The following is a 17,633-nucleotide window of genomic DNA, read 5'->3' as shown; positions in this document are numbered from 1 at the left end:
CCAGAGAAGAAGACTCAACAGATCTTATGTAAACTTGCTTTAAAGTTTAACAAACCTCATTGTCAGAAATTTTTCTTCTAATCCTAATCTTCTAACCTAAATCCTTTATTATATAATTTAAAGTCATTTCCTCTCATATTGTCTTTAACTGCTATCTTTAAAACCCAAATAGATGTCATTAAGTTGAGATCATCTCATTTGGTCCTATAATTCTGTAATAAATGTCAAACAATCAAACAACAAATCTAAATGCTATTTGACTTAGTTTGTATTTTTCTGAAGCCTCCTCAAAGACTTGTAGCAAAAGAACCCTAGCCACCTTATTCTTCCCTTACAGGTATTCCACCAACCTTTAAAGTTGCTTCATGATCTGATGGAAACTCATAGTTTTGGAGGTCAGTGACAGAGTACTGAGGAGACTTGACAAGTGCCAAATTTAATGATAGGAAAACAATCATATATTCCTTTTTTTTTTTTTTTTTTGAGACGGAGTTTCACTCTTCTTGCCCAGGCTGCAGTGCAATGGTGCAATCTCTGCTCACCGCAACCCCGCCTCCTGGGTTCAAGTGATTCTCCTGCCTCAGCCTCCTGAGTAGCTGGGATTACAGGCATGCACCACCACACCCAGCTAATTTTGTATTTTTAGTAGAGACAGGGTTTCTCCATGTTGGTCAAGCTGGTCTCAAACTCCTGGCCTCAGGTGATCTGCCCGCCACGGCCTCCCAAAGTGCTGGGATTACAGGCATGAGCCATGGCGCCCAGCCTCTCCCCTCTTTGTATAGGATAATCAAATCTTCACATCCAAGTAGCATCTCCTGTCCACTCTACTTCTCTATGTTTGCAGTCTGGCTTCAACCTCCATAAATCTAATGCCAGACACAAAGTAGTTACTCAAAACATGCTAATAACTGGTTCTAAAATTTTCTTGTCAAATTACCTCATTATCAGCCAGGCGCGGTAGCTCAAGTAATCCCAGTACTTTGGGAAGCCAAGGGAGGCTGATTGCTTGAGCTCAGGAGTTCAAGACTAGCCTGGCCAGCATGGTGAACACCCCTGTCTCTACTAACAATACAACGGTGGTGTGCACCTGTATTCCCAGCTACTCAGGAGGCTGAAGTGGAAGAATCACTTGAACCTGGGAGGCGGAGGCTGCAGTGAGCCGAGATTGCGCCACTGCACTCCAGCCTGGGCTACAGAGCAAGACTGTGTCTCAAAAAACAACAACAACAAATTACCTCATTATCTTTGACGTCTGTAGTGTCTGATGCTGTTGCCATTCCCTCCTCAAAATTCATCCTGTGACTTGATAAATCCTGGCTCTCCTCCACCATCTCAGCTTTCTTTCCAATTCCTAACTTCCTGGAAGCCAGTACTATAGAATAAAAATTGAGAGTGATACAAACATGCTCAACACAGATGAACCTTGAAAACGTTATGCTAAGTGAAATAAGCCAGACACAAAAGAACAAATATTGTGCAATTCTATTTATATGAGGTACCTAGAGTAAGCAAATTCAGAAAGAGAGAAAGTAGAATGGTGGCTGCCAGGAGCTAGGAGGAGAGAGGAAAGGGTATTTATTGTTTAATGATTTACAGAGCTTTAGTTTGGGAAGATGAAAAAGTTCTGGAGATGGATGGTGGTAATTGTTGCACAACAATGTAAATGTACTTAATGCCATTGAACCATACACTTAAAAATGATTATAATGGTACATTTATGTGTATTTTACTACAGTAAACAAGTTTTTCAATGAGACTAAACTTTAATATTTAAAGACGCATACTTAGATCATAAAAAATTGTAATAACAGGATTGCAATAAAAGTCAGAATGTATGGTTAATTTTATAGGGAACAGTCGGGTTGTAATTCATTAAAAGGCATGTAAGGTGCTTGGAAATGTTCTATTTTTTATTACCAGAGGCATTACACAGGTATACTATTTATAATTCATAAATTTGTACATTTATATTTTATTTTATTCACTTTATATGTGCTATATTTCACAATAAAGATGATTCAAAATAAATATCATTAATCCTAAAACTCATAATATGGTGAAAGAGGGTATATACACGATCTCAAAGTATCTCCCTAAAATGTACTGAATTATGACAAAGAGAAAAGTGGTAAATTTGCAGTGAAGAAGCCTGATATTCACCAACTCAACCAACTAATCTCAGTTAATATACCAGTAAGGGGACAAAAAGCTATCTGTGTCACTTGATATAATGCTGTGAGGATATATCACACTTTAATTGTATTCCTGCCAAAAACGTATAACCTGAATCTGATCATGAGAAAATATCAGATAAACCCACATTAATGTGTGCTCTACAGATAAACGGCCCCTATTCTCCAAAGAGAGAGAAAGAGAGAGAGAGAGAGAAGTGCTGCCAAGGTCAAGAATGACAATGAAAGTCTCAAGAAATGTTCTAGATTTGAGAAGACTACAAAGACAAAACCATTATATGCAACAGATGATGCAGAACTGAATCCTGGACAAGAACTTGGTTTCCCTTCTTCTATAAATAATTCTAATGGGAGCACTATTGATATCTGAATAAAGTCTGTAGATTAGTAACAAATCAATGTTATTTTCCTGATCTTGATAATTATACTGTGGTTATTAAATAAAAAATAAAGAAAGAGAGTGGTACTAAATTATCCAAGATTGGAGCTGGGCAGTTTGGTACCAAGCAAAACTAAAGAAAAGTTAACCTGTACCTAACATAGGAACAGCATGAGGACAAGAGAAGGAATATATTTAGAGACTATGGAAACTGCCAGAAATCAGACCCAGGGTGGTAGGTGAGAAAAGTTCATTTTGCAAATTAAAAAACAACAACAAAAACAAACAAACAAACAAAAAGCAGTTATTCCTAAACTCTTAAGTTTCAATAGGAAGAAAGGAGTTTTTATGTTCTGGGGCTGAGAAATATAAAAAATATATAAGAGAAGACTTCAGTGGTCAAGGACACCACTGTGTCCTAGTGGCTGAGCTATGAAATGGTTACTCATATTCTGAGGTAGTGTGTGTACATAAAGTAATGTCTACGTACAAAGAAGGGAACAACAGACTCTGGGGCCTACTTAAGGGGGGAGGGGGGAGGAGGGTGAGAATCAAAAACTATCTATCAGTTACTATGCTTGTTACCTGGGTGGCAAAATAATCTGTACACCAAACACCGTGATAATGCAACTTACCTATTTAACAAACCTGCACATGTACCCCTGAACCTAAAATAAAATTTAAAACAATAAATAAATAATAAAGTAAAAGTAACATTGCATGAACACAGTGCCTACTCTTGGATCCTACTTCCTGTGTCATGATTGCCCTTTCCCACTCTACTCTGAGCATATCCCTTCTGTAGTGTCTTCAGTAGAGCTAGGTCTCAAAGGCTGATCTGGGCTGTACAGAGCTAGTGTGCTAACTAACTAGTGGCAAGAATAACAGTAATGCATCTTGACTCTACTCACATATAAGCACATCACACAGAGTCTCAAGAACCCAAAGTCAGAGCAAGTCAGAAAACCCATAAAACTGACCAAAAGTGTCTTCACAAACTCAAGTGCATTTATTAATTTCAATTCACTTAAATGCAAGGTACCATTTTGGCTCCATGGTGGTGGTGGAGAGAGAGCAGTGTATAAGGATGAATAATATCTAGTTTCTAGCTTCAAAGAATTTACAATCTAGGAAGGAGATAAGACATACAAATAATGATAGTACAAGATACAATAAAAGTTCTGTAGGCATTGTGAGACAGAAATTGAAAGAATTTTAGTCATGGTTATAATGAATACTTCTTGAGCACTTACTATGTTCTAAGTTCTATTTACTCTCACTCCTTTCTTGATTTTATCCAGTCACATTGCTATAAATACAATCTATATGCCAATGACTCCTAACTATATCTTTGACCCACACCTCTCTCTCAAATTACAAATTCATGTATCTAGCTGCCTATTCAATATCTTCATTTTGATGTCCAATTGACATCTCAAATTCAACATGCTTAAAATTGAACTCATCTTGTTCCAGAAGGAACTGTCTGAGGGATGACAAATATTTCTATACAAAGAAAGGGAGTAATCATCACTTGTTGAAAACATTGATTTTAATTTTTCCAGGTCTGAGTAAAGAACAAGGTGCATAAGAAATGGAATCTGTCTTGGAGGACATCAGAAGGTGAATTTTCCAAGTCCTTGGATAACCTAGCTGTTGAAGTTACCACAGCATAATTTTAGTCGTCTTAATGGTGTGGCTGCTTTTTTTTTTCAAAGCTTTACTGTGAATCATGCCTTTGGGTGGGTCTACCTGGGCACAAGGAAGTGACCCCTTGAGAGTTTGCTATTTTTAACTGGGTTTTACCCAGCTTGCTTAGGCAGTCTGTCTAATGCTGCATTTCCTACTCCAAGGCAGCATTCAAGGAGCCTAATTTATCAGCACACTTTAGGGACTTTTTCCCTAGATGTACCTCACTGAAGGAATTTTAAATGAAAAGCTTGCTGGGTTTAGGGGGTCTTTTAGATGTACCTTAAAATGTTAGCAGACACAGATTAAGACACTGGGAGCCAATGAAACAGTTGAGGGTTTGCTGTGTGTTGATGTTTCTGTATTTTATCACCCCCTTCCTGCAACATTATTTCTGTGGAATCTACCTGCCCTTTTTTACTACCAAGGCTGCGCTCAAGGCCCCAGCTTTAAGAGATCCTCCCACCACAGATTTCCAAAGTGCTGGGATTGTAGGTGTGATTCTTGGCACCCAGACTTTGCTGCCTTTCTTACATGATCCAAGCCCAGAACCAAAACTCAGGCACTGCATAGATGGCCAGTTTGGCAAACTACTGACCTAGCTTGTTGCCAATTGTTGATTGAGCTTCCCATAACTCCATTTCTGTTCCTCTGTATAGAGCCACCTTCTATTCCCATCATGAGCCTTTAGGTCTCCATTTGCATGTTGCAAATACTATGTGCCATGTAGGTAGCTCATTCAGGGCATTGCTCTAAACTACAAAAAAAGGTTCCCTTGAGGAGTGGCTGTCAATTTGTGTTGCTGTATTGGTTGTTGATGAAAATAATAAAATGATTGATTACATAAAAAAAAAAAAAAAAAAATTGAACTCATCTCTTCTACCAAGCCTACTCCACCTGCAGCCTTCCCCATCTCAGTTGATGGCAACTTCGCCCTTCTGGTTGCTTATAACAAAAAGCTTGAAGAGACTATTTTTTTATTAATAGAGAAAAATTTAAAAGCTATGTACTTATATAATCCACCTTCAACAATTATCAACAAATGCTCAATCTTCTTTTGTTGTTTTTCTTTTATTTTTTTCCAACAAATGCTCAATCTTATTTCATCTATATCCACCCACTTCCTCCAAACTGATTTCTAAACAAATCCCAGACATCATATAATTTTATTCATAAATACTTCTGTGTCTAAAATGTAGAGAATATTTTAGGCCAGGCTTGGTGGGTCACACTTATAATCCCAGCACTTTGGGAGGCTGAGGTGGGTGGACCACCTGAGGTCAGGAGTTTAAGACCAGCCTGGCCAACATCGTGAAACCTCATCTCTACTAAAAATACAAAAATTAGGCCCGGCGTGGTGGCTCACGCCTGTAATCCCAGCACTTTGGGAGGCCGAGGCAGGCATATCACGAGGTCAGGAGATCGAGACCATCCTGGCTAACATGGTGAGACCCAGTCTCTACTAAAAATACAAAAAAATTAGCCGGGCATGGTGGTGGGCTGAGGCAGGAGAATGGCGTGAACCCAGGGGGCGGAGCTTGCAGTGAGCTGAGATCGCGCCACTGCACTCCAGCCTGGGCAACAGAGTGAGACTCTTGTCTCAAAGAAATAAAATAAAATAAAATAAAAGAGAATATTGTAAACATAAGAACATCATCAACACACCCAACGAAAATGAACAGGCCAGGCATGGTGGCTCACATCCCAGAACTTTGGGAGGCCAATGCAGGAGGATCACTTGAGCTCAGGAGGTCAGGTCTGCAGTGAGCAGTAATCATGCCCCTGCACACCAGCCTGGGTGACAGTGACAGTCTGTCTAAAAAACATACATATGTATAAAGTTAAATTACTGTATTGTAAAATCATTTAAAACTATACTACCAATTCAATAGTTAGGCTTGTGTCTTTCATTTTGTTTTTTATTTTTAGTGACTGATTTTTTTGAGGAAAAATTTAAATACAGTGAAATCCATAGCTCTTAATTGTGTAATTTTTTTTTTTTTTTTAAGAGACAGGGTCTTGCTCTGTGGCCCAGGCTAGAGTGCAATGGCTCGATCACAGCTCACCACAGCCTTGAACTCCTGGGCTCAGCTCCTGGGCTGAAGTGATCTCCCAGCTGTCTCCCTGGGGCTGGAACTACAGGCATGCACCACCACACCTGGCTAATTTTTCTTTCTTTTGTAGAGATGGGGTTTCACTATGTTGCCCAGGCAGGTCTTGAACTTTTGGGCTCAAGCAATCCTCCCACCTTGACCTCCCAAAATGCTGGGATCACAGGCATAGGCCACTGTCCTTGGCCAGTAATTTGATGAGCTCTGACCAATGTATGCAGCCATGAAACCTACATATCAATCAATATATAGAACACTTTCATCACTCCAGAGAGTCACTCATGGTCCCTTCCAGTCAATCCCCATTCCACAAGGCATTCATATTGTAACTTCTATGACGATAGATTAATTTTGCCTGTGATACTATTTTATGTAAATGGAATCACACAGTATGTGGTCTTTTGTGTCCAGCTTCTTTTGCTCAACATTTTGCATGTTGCTGCATGCATCAGTACTTCATTCTTTTTCACTGCTCAGCAACATTCAATTGTATGTACCACAATTTGTTTTATTAATTCTCCTATTACTGCATATTTGGGTTGTTTTAGACTATTATAAATAAAGCTGCTATGAACATTTATAAACAATTCATTTTGTGAATGTTTGTTTTCATTTATCTTGGGTAGATAACTAGCAGTGGAACTGCGGGTCATAGGATGTGTGCTCCTTTCACTTTATAAGAAACTGCCAAAAATAGTTCTCGAAAATGACTGTAGGCCATGTGCGGTAGCTCATGCCTGTAATCCCAACATTTTGGGAGGCTGAGGTGGGAGGCTCGCTTGACCCAGAAGTTCAAGACCAGCCTGGGCAATATAGGGAGGCCTTATCTCTCCAAAAAAATGTTTTTGTTTTTGTTTTTTTTTTTTTTTTTTTTGAGACGGAGTCTCACTGTGTCTCCCAGGCTGGAGTGCAGTGGCGTGATCTCGGCTCACTGCAAGCTCCGCCTCCCGGGTTCACGCCACTCTCCCGCCTCAGCCTCCCAAGTAGCTGAGACTACAGGCGCCCGCCACCACGCCCGGCTAGTTTTTTGTATTTTTAGTAGAGACGAGGTTTCACCATGTTAGCCAGGATAGTCTCAATCTCCTGACCTCGTGATCCACCCGCCTCGGCCTCCCAAAGTGCTGGGATTACAGGCTTGAGCCACCGCGCCCGGCCCAAAAAAATGTTTTAAAAATTAGTCAAGCATGGTGGCGCCAGCCTGTAGTACCAGCTACTAGGGAGGCTGAGGTGGGAAGATCACTTGAGCCCAGGAGTTCAAGGTTGCAGTGAGCTATGATCGCACCACTGCACTCCAGCCTGGGCAACAGAGCGAGACTCTGTCTCTAAAAAAATTAAAAATAAATAAATAAAATTATTGTATAATTTTATACTTCCACTAACAACATATTAGAGTTTCAGGTGCTCCACATTCTCACTAACATTTGGTTTGTCAGTGTGAAGTGATATCTCATGCTTTTTTCTTTTTTTTTTTTTTGAGACGGAGTCTCGCTCTGTCGCCCAGGCTGGAGTGCAGTGGTACGATCTTGGTTTACTGCAAGCTCCACCTCCTGGGTTCACACCATTCTCCTGCCTCAGCCTCCCAAGTAGCTGGGACTACAGGTGCCCGCCACCACGCCCAGCTATATTTTTGTGCGTGTAATTTTTAGTAGAGACGGGGTTTTACCATATTAGCCAGAATGGTCTTGATCTTCTGTCTTCCCAAAGTGTTGGGATTACAGGCGTGAGCCACCATGCCCAGCCGTTTGTTTTTTTCTTGAGGCAGAATCTCACTTTGTCACCCCAGTTGGAGTGCGATGGCACGATCTCAGCTAACTGCAACCTCTGTCTCCTGGGTTCAAGCGATTCTTGTACCTCAGCCTCCCGAGTAGCTGGGATTACAGGCACACACCACCACCCCCAGCTAGTTTTTGTGTTTTTAGTAGAGACGGGGTTTTGTCATGTTGGCCAGGCTGGTCTTGAACTCCTGGCCTCAAGCAATCTGCCCACCTTGGCCTCTAAAAGTGCTGGGATTACATGCATGAGCCACCATGCCCAGCCTATCTTGTGGTCTTTAGTCAACTTTATACATCATTTACGTACAATTAAAATTGGGCCCTTTTTTTTTTTTTTTTTTTTTTTGGAGACGGAGTCTTGCTCTGTTGCCTAGGCTGGAGTGCAATGGCGCAATCTTGGCTCACTGCAACCTCTGCCTCCCAGGCTCAAGTGATTCTCCTGCCTCAGCCCCACGAGTAGCTGGGATTACAGGCATGTGCCACCGTACCCAGCTAATTTTTTTTGTATTTTTAGTAGAGATGGGGTTTCACCATGTTGGCCAGGATGGTCTTGAACTCCTGACTGCAGGTGATCCACCCGCCTTGGCCTCCCAAAGTGCTGAGATTACAGGCATAAGCAACACGCCCAGTCATAATTGGGCCCATTTTAAGTGTAGAGTTTGATGAGTTCAATAAATGGATGCATACACATGCATCCATTTGTGCACGTGCATGCGCAGGTGTGTGTAGCTATGACCCCAATCAAATATAGAACATTTCAATCACCCGAAAAGTTCCCTTGTGCCCTTTGCAATCAATTACCAGCCCTAGGCAATCATTTATCTGCTTTCTGTCACTGTAGATTAGTCTTGCCCATTCTAGAATTTCAGATAAACTTATCCATGCAGTATATACTGTGGCAACCATAAAAATGCACCACTGGGCTGGGCACAGTGGCTCACTCCTGTAATCCCAACACTTCAGGAGCCCAAGGCAGGTGCATTACCTGAGGTCAGGATTTCAAGACCAGCCTGGCCAACATGGCAAAACCCTGTTTCTACTAAAAATACAAAAAAATTAGCCGGGCGTGGTGGCCAGCACCTGTAATTCCAGCTACTTGGGAGGCTGAGGCAGGAGAATTGCTTGAACCCGGGAGGCAGAGGTTGCAGTGAGCTGAGATCACACCATTGCACTCCAGCCTGGGCAACAAGAGCAAAACTCCATTTCAAAAAAAAAAAAAAGAAAGAAGGAAAGAAAGGGAAGAAAGGGAAGAAAGGGAAGAAAGGGAGGAAAGGGAGAAAGGGAGAAAGGGAGAAAGGGAGAACGGGAGGAAGGAAGGAAGAAAGGAAGAAAGGAAGGAAGAAAGGAAGAAAGGAGGAAAGGAGGAAAGAAAGAAAGAAAGAAAGAAAGAAAGAAAGAAAGAAAGAAAGAAAGAAAGAAAGAAAGAAAGAAAGAAAGAAAGAAAGAAAGAAAGAAAAGAAAAGAAAAGAAAAGAAAGAGAAAGAAAGAAAATGCACCACTGATATGTGCTTACAGAATGATGGCTCCACCTGCTGCCCTTCTGGATCTACCATCACATTTGCATTAAGGGCATGTTTCCCACAGGCTGATCCTAGCCAATGGTTAAGCACAGCAGGAATACAATGGCAGGCCCGTTCCTGTTAAGATGCAAGATTTCTTTAACAGGTGCCTCTGGTTTAAGGACTCTTCCTTGGCATAGCCAAAACTTTCTTAGATAATTTTCTTAGATAAGTAGGATAAGGTTCTTCCTTTCCAATCCTCCTTTCTTCCCTCTCTCCTTCCACAGATGTCAGGCTTACATCTTAGTCTGAAGTCTCGCCCTGCCTTCTCCTGATTCTTCTTTGTAGTGTTTTAAAATATAGTCAGCCTTCCCTATATGGGGATTCTGCATCTGTGGATTCAACCAACCATGAATTGAAAATATTCAGGAAAAAAAGGATGGTTGCATCTGTACCGAACATTCACAGACTTTTTTTTTCTTGTCATTATTTCCCAAACAATACAACAATTTACATAGCATTTACATTGTATTAGTTATTATAGGTAATCAAGAGACAATTTAATGTATACGGGAGGGCCAGGAATGGTGGCTAAAGCCTGTAATCTCATCGCTTTGGGAGACCAAGATGGGAGGATTGCTTGAGGCCAGGAGTTCAAGACCAGCCTGTGCAAAATAGCAAGACCTCCATCTCTACAAATCAATCAATAAATTAAAACAAATTTTTTTTGACGCGGAGTCTTGCTCTGCTGCCCAAGCTGGAGTGCAGTGGCATGATCACAGCTCACTGCAACCTCAAGTGATCCTTTTGACTCAAGTGATCCTCCTGCTTTGGCCTCCCAAAGTGCTGGGATTATAAGTGTGACCTACCGTGCCTGGCCATAAATATTATTGAATGAATGAATGAATGAATGAATGAATTCCAGGCATTGTGCTAAGCATATTTAAAATGTTTTTCCACTTAATTCTTAAAATAATCCCTATAAGGTGGGGTGCTATTATTATTTTAATTTTATAGATGAAGAAACTAAAGCACAGAGAAGATAAGCAAGTTGCCAAAGTTCACATAGTTGGTAAATAAGAAAGTCAGTTTTGCAGAAGCAGTTGTGTTTGAGTTCGGTCATATCCCTTAAATCCTTTGTGGAATGAGATGAACCTTTATTCCACAAATAAGGTAAAGGTAAATAAATAAACCCTTAGATAAGAATTCAGGAAAACAGAGTATTCAAGAAAAAATGAACAGCCTAAACAAAAAATACAAGAATGAGAAAAAGGCAAGTGGTTCAGACTGACTGAAAAAAGGGTTACTACAGGATATTTGCAGCCAGGAGCAGTGTCTCACTCCCATAATCCCAGTACTTTGGGAGGCCAAGGCGGGCAGATCACCTGAGGTGAGGAGTTCAAGACCAGCCTGGCCAAATAGTGAAACCCTGTCTCTACTAAAAATACAAAAAATTAGCCAGGTATGTTGGTGCACTCCTGCAATTCCAGCTACTCAGGAAGGTGAGGCAAGGGAATTGCTTGAACCTGGAAGGCGGAGGTTGCAGTGAGCTGAGATCATGCCACTGCACTCCAGTCTGGGTGACAAAGCGAGACTCTGTTTCAAAAAATAAATAAATAAAATTGGAAAAATAAAAACAGGATATTTGCAGGAGGTAATGTTGGAAAGGGAAGTTAGGGCATATTATGAAGGATCTTCAAGAAGGAACTGATAAGAAAGACACAAAGTATTTGTGATTTTGTGATACTGTAAAGGGAATAACATTTCTTCAACCCAAGCATTCCTTGAAAGAAAATAACTCCATTCTATGAATACTTTGGGGAAAAAAATGCAAAATATAATTCACATGCAGGTATGGACTAAAAACTAAGTTATACAGTTGGGTTTCAATCCTCTTTACCACTATCATCTCTACCACCACAGAGAAAATCCTTAGAGATCCCCGCAGTAAGAGGTAGCTTTGCTCAGATTAAAAGAAAAGATGGTATCAGAGGTCACAGCCAAACACTACCTTCCATCTCACAGGCTAATGGAATGGATAAGGAAAGATGGTATTGATAGATTAATTTTTTCACTTTTGGGAATCACTTTCTTAAACAAAAGAACGTGGGAAGTGAGGGAAGAAAAAGGGGAAATTTCTTCATTGTTCTTTGCAATGCTCTGCAGGTGGAAGATAAACCCAGTCCCATTGCTCTGCCCATTTACTTAATGTTAACAAATAATAATTAGAAAAATATTTATTGTGGGCCTCCTCTGTGGCCCAGACATAGTAATAAATGCAGACTTCTTCCCCATCTCAACCTTTTTAGATATTATTTTACTCAGTGCCTTTTTAAAGGTTATTTTACTCCATGCCTTTGCAGACAAACCAGCTGTTCAGGCTGAGGTGACCCTATGGCTGCTGGTATGCATTATGATCATAGTATTTCCCCCAAAAGCCAAGGATAAGCCTCTGACACAGCACTTCTGTAATCCAACACGCCTCTCTCTGTGTAAGAATGCTTTATAGGCAGAACTGAGTGCAGGGAGGGAATCTGAGCTGTATGCAGCTCCCTTTGGATATTTTGGTGGATAAAACCATGCAATCCAAAGAGCAGGGCTGGAGTTCTGCCAAATGAGCTCAGACCCCCAGAAAAACTAATGACATTCATCAGGCTAGAAGAGAAGGGCCAGCATCTTTTCTTTATGAATTGCCAGAGCTGTCTTAAATCTTACAGAGACTTTAAGCATTGAAAGAATTATGATGTTTAGGCCGGGCGCGGTGGCTCAAGCCTGTAATCCCAGCACTTTGGGAGGCCGAGATGGGCGGATCACGAGGTCAGGAGATCGAGACCATCCTGGCTAACACGGTGAAACCCCGTCTCTACTAAGAAATACAAAAAATAGGCCGGGCGCGGTGGCTCAAGCCTGTAATCCCAGCACTTTGGGAGGCCGAGGCGGGCGGATCACGAGGTCAGGAGATCGAGACCATCCTGGCTAACACGGTGAAACCCCGTCTCTACTAAAAATACAAAAAAACTAGCCGGGCGCGGTGGTGGGCGCCTGTAGTCCCAGCTACTCGGGAGGCTGAGGCAGGAGAATGGTGTAAACCCGGGAGGCGGAGCTTGCAGTGAGCTGAGATCCGGCCACTGCACTCCAGCCTGGGTGACAGAGCAAGACTCCGTCTCAAAAAAAAAAAAAAAAAAAAAAAAAAGAATTATGATGTTCTTCTCTCCCATGAACACATAATTCAATACGAGTGTAACTGGTTGCAAGTAAAGCTCTGATTTTTCATGAGGACAACTTTAAAACTTTATTTTAAATGCCAGATATGAAATTATTTCCAGAAAAACTTAAGAGATGCCCTTCCCACTTTGTTAAAAGTGTGCTTAATTTACCTATTGGATAATTTATCACTATACATTATGAAGGCCTGGGGGTTGAGAATTCCCTAACTGGTTTAAACTTAGCCAATACTTTTCAAACCATTTGAGATTTATATGATCTTTTGCCTTGTGCCCACTCCAGTGCATAACCAAGGAAAGAGCCTATAATAGTGCCTTCCTCTTGCATCTCTTCTAACTTCCTCTTTCAGTGGTGGATCCTTAGACACCTTTGACAATTCAAGGGTGCTTCATCACAAATAGTTCAAAAGTATTGGTCTGCCACTATATCTGCCAATTTTGCTTGACAAGACTGTGGAAGAAGCTACAGAATTGGAGAGCTCCCGAAAGATCATACTTGGTCATTCCACGGGGTCAACAGTTAAATGAAACAAAACAGGAAGCTCCATAGCCATCAAACACTATTACCTGTGTCTGACAATCATGCATATCACAGGTCCCTAATAATCCCCTTGAGGCAGGAGAATAGGGTCTGGAGACAGGGAGCCTTCGCTTCAGCCTCTGACTGGTGGGAGCCAAGTCTTCATTTGCATAGGGTGTAACTTCACTTCAGCCTCTGACTGGTCACGGGCCAAGCCACCACTTCAGCCTCCAATAGGTGGCAGGCCAAGTCTTCACTTACATAGGATGTAATTAATAGGAAACCTCTAAAGGGTACTTAAGCCCCAGAAGATTTTTGCAACTGGGGCTCTTGAGCCACTTACTAGAGCCCACTCCCACTCTGTAGAGTGTACTTTCACTTCAATAAATCTACGCTTTTGTCTTCCATTGGTTAGTTTGTGCATTTTGTCCAATTCTTCTTTTTTGAGACGAAGTCTCACTCTGTCACCCAGGCTGGAGCAGAGTGGCACGATCTCCACTCACTGCAACCTCCACCTCCTGGGTTCAAGCAATTCTCCCGCCTCAGCCTCCCGAGTAGCTGGGATTACAGGTGCCCACCACCATGCCCAGCTAATTTCTGTATTTTTAATAGAGGTGGGGTTTCACCATGTTGGCCAGGCTGGTCTCAAACTCCTGACCTCAGGTGATCCACCCACCTCAGCCTCCCAAAGTGTTGGGATTACAGGTGTGAGCCACTACACCCGGCTAGTCCAGTTCTTTGTTCAATATGCCAAGAACCTGGACAACTCATAGTCAAGACCCTCCACTGGTAACACCCTTGGAAGAGCCTTTGAATAGCATCGTTTTACTACCAGGCTTCTGCCATAGCGCACTTCCTAAATTCAAAATAGGTTTTTAAATTCTTCATAATTCATATATGTATTTAATTTTTTAATCAGCCTTCTATGTCTTATGCATATGTATCAGAGCATTTTCTGTCTTTGTTATAAAATTCTGGGACACAGATGCTAATGCTCCACAGTTTTCTTTTTTCTTTTTTTTTTTTTTTTCTGTTTGAGATAGAGGCTTGCCCTGTTGACCAGGCTAGAGTGCAGTGGCGAGATCTCGGCCCACTGCAGCCTCTGCCTCCTGGGCTCAATTGATCCTCCCATCTCAGCCTCCTGAGTAGCTGGGACTACAGGCACGCACCACCACACCTGGCTAATTTTTGTATTTTTTGTAAAGATGGGGTTCCATTATGTGCCCCAGGTTGGTCTTGAACTTCTGGGCTCAAGTGATCCACCCGCCTCAGTTTCCCAAACAGCTGGGATTACAGATGCGAGCCATCACTCCTGGCCACAGTTTTCTTTATAGAGCACTTTGGACAGTGCTATGTGCAATTTAACATTTAAAAATAAGTTCTGGACAAGGCGCAGTGGCTCATGCCTGTAATTTCAGCACTTTGGGAGGCTGAGGTGGGTGGATCATGAGGTCAGGACTTCAAGACCAGCCTGGCCAACATGGTGAAACCCCATCTCTACTAAAACTACAAAAATTAGCTGGGCGTAGTGGCGCAGGCCTGTAGTCCCAGCTACTCAGGAGGCTGAGGCAGAAGAATCGCTTGAACCTGGGAGGCAGAGGTTGCAGTGAACTGAGATCATGCCACTGCACTCCAACCTAGGCAAGAGAGCAAGACTCCATCTTAAAAAAAAAAAAAATTCTGGGCTGGGCACAGTGGCTCACACTTGTAATCCCAGTCCTTTGGGAGGCCAAGGCAAGAGGATTGCTTGAGGCCAGGAGTTTGGGACCAACCTGTGCAACACACAAAGACCCTGTCTCTACAAAAAATTTTTACAAACTAGTCCAGTGTGATAGCATGCATCTATAGTCCTAGCTACTCCAGAGGCTGAGGTGCAAGGATCACTTGAGCGCAGGAGTTTGAGGTTACAGTGAGCTACAATCATGCCACCATACACCAGCCTTGCTGACAGAGCAAGACTCTCTCTAAATATATATACATATTCTGACAACATAATCATACTGGAATCATCACCCAGTAGAATGGCTGGAATACTGTTAACCAAGGAAAGAGGAGGATAATTAACAGACACCTATAGCCAATCTTTCAGTGACATTGTCAGCCTTTGGCAATGAGCCTGCAAAATACTCATCCAGCACACATAAGCAATTTTAGTACTACCATAATCTACATTTGCACTATAATTAATAAAACCCAATTTTAGCAGGGCCTGAGATCACAAGGCTGAGTTTCTGCCCCTACCATCTAATCAGTGTGTGATCCTTCCCTATACCATTCAGATCTATTGTCTACTCTCTTTGTCAGACTTGATGAAAGCAGAATCTTTGGTTAACTACTGCTGACCTTTATACTGAGACCCTGTGCTAGTTAGAGGCCTCATCTCTACAGTTGCTATGGAAACTGTCTCTTTCTCCCCACAACCTATTCTGGCTCTCTGCCTCCACATGGTACTCTTTTTCTGATTGCAGAAGAGGAGGCCTGCACATCTCTCCAAGCTCTTTTCCAGATTCAGATCCACAAATAGTGGGGGGTGGGGTGGGGCAGAGGTACAGCGGAACACTGTCTCATGTGTCATAGTCATGAGACTAGAGGGTGAGGCATCCCCACCATCTGACATTCTACCAGTACTCTTATTTTCCCCTTTCTGCTGCAAAAAGGATTTTCAGGGCCATGTCCAAATTGGTTGCAGAGTGGACTGGCTGTTTTCCTGTAACACATGCTCCCTGGTAGGGACCAGGATTGCTGTAAAGTTTTTGTTTTGTTTTGTTTTGTTTCGAGACAGAGTCTCACTCTGTCACCCAGGCTGGAGTGCAGTGGTGCAATCTTGGCTTACTGCAACCTCCGCCTCCGGGGCTCAAGTGATTCTCCTGCCTCAGCCTCCCGAGTAGCTGGGATTACAGGCGTCCAACACCACGCCCAGCTTATTTTTGTATTTTTAATAGAGGTGGGGTTTCCCCATGTTGGCCAGGCTGGTCTTGAACTCCTGACCTCAAGTGAACCGCCCACTTTGGCCTCCCAAAGTGCTGGGATTACAGGCGTGGGCCACTGAGCCCGGCCACTGTGAAGTATTTAACATGCAGACACTGCCCAATTAGAATGTGGCTCACAGGAAGCCTTGCTGAATCTGGTACTGTGCTCCTTTCTTCCCTGTACTACCTCCAAAGCGAAGGCAAACGAGACAAAAAAAAAAAAAAAAAAGTACTGCTGGAGCCCTAGGGTGAAATATAGGCGGTCCCACACATACATGCACAGAATGATTCGCTATCCTGGGTAAAAGAAGACTGGCGTGTGGAGGAGGTAGAGGTACACTGAGGAATGGGGGAGGCTAGACTAACAGCACATTTTTACAAAGATGTTCCAGTCAGTCATAAAACAGTGCAAGGCCTCCTCAGTCCTTTCCCAACCTCTCTGGTTTTGATCTTAGAACTGTCCACCTCTTCTTTGGGGCAAACATTGCCCCTTCTGTTTTAAGAACTCCCGGGAGCGGGGAGGGGGGAGTAATACAACAGTCTCCTGAGGGAGACCCGTCTCACTGTCACATCACTTGGAGATGGGAAGGTCTTTCCTAGGTTTTACTCAAATCCCCCTTGCTGCAGTCTGAGCTCATTGCACTCGAGTCCTGCACTCAGCAGAGATGGAGACTAGCCAGCCAACTGCTATCTTCAGAATAACAACTCACCAGGGACTCAAGGCCGGAAGGTCATTCTGTCCCCTCCAAAACTGCGCAGCCTTCCAGAGCACTCCCAGGGCCTGGGGCAAGGACAGGGAAGCCGAGGATTGAGACCTCGGGCAGGACCCAGGCAGGAAGTGACAAAAAACAAAAACGCCAAACAACGATAATACAGACACACAGACACAGATGGAGGCAACGATACAAACTCTACGACAGACAGGGACAAGATGGCTCCCCTCAGTTCGGGCGAGGCTGCGGAATTGCCAGACAATACTTATCAGGGACACATCTTAACTAGAAGCTTCTTCCGGCGCCGAGGCAACCGCCTCGCCCCTCCAGTGGGTCCCCCAGAGACCCCACCCCCGCTCAAGTCTAAGTGGAAGCTCCCGGGGGTACTGGGGAGGGCGTGGTGGGAGGGAGGAGGCGGCCACCACCCTCCGGCCTGGCGAGACCGCAGAGCAGGAGCTTCCATCTCCGGCCCTGGCCCGCCCCTGCGGCGCCTGTGCCCCGCCCCCTGACAGGCAGCAGCCAATGAACGGCACCTGCCGCCAGCCTTTAAGAACAGCGCGCACTC

At 43.1% G+C, this 17,633-nt stretch overlaps 1 protein-coding gene across 2 annotated transcripts in view; it reads right to left on the bottom strand.

Annotated features, from left to right (window-relative positions):
• LOC105493150 (tumor protein p53 binding protein 1) overlaps window positions 1-17,378 on the bottom strand; it is a 110,081-nt gene extending 92,703 nt beyond the window's left edge. Inside the window, exons 1-2 of one of the 2 annotated variants that reach the window (XM_071066987.1) lie at window positions 17,066-17,378; window positions 1,236-1,372 (exon numbers count right to left, since the gene is read on the bottom strand). The gene's annotated coding sequence lies outside the window, so the exon portion shown is untranslated. The remainder of the gene's footprint in view (window positions 1-1,235; window positions 1,373-17,065) is intronic. The other variant, XM_071066988.1, reaches the window with a different exon arrangement.
• Between the last annotated feature and the right edge of the window lie 255 nt (window positions 17,379-17,633).

Source organism: Macaca nemestrina, chromosome 7, assembly GCF_043159975.1.
Source record: "Macaca nemestrina isolate mMacNem1 chromosome 7, mMacNem.hap1, whole genome shotgun sequence".
Taxonomy (NCBI): Eukaryota; Metazoa; Chordata; class Mammalia; order Primates; family Cercopithecidae; genus Macaca; species Macaca nemestrina.
This window is presented reverse-complemented; position numbering and strand designations above follow the sequence as displayed.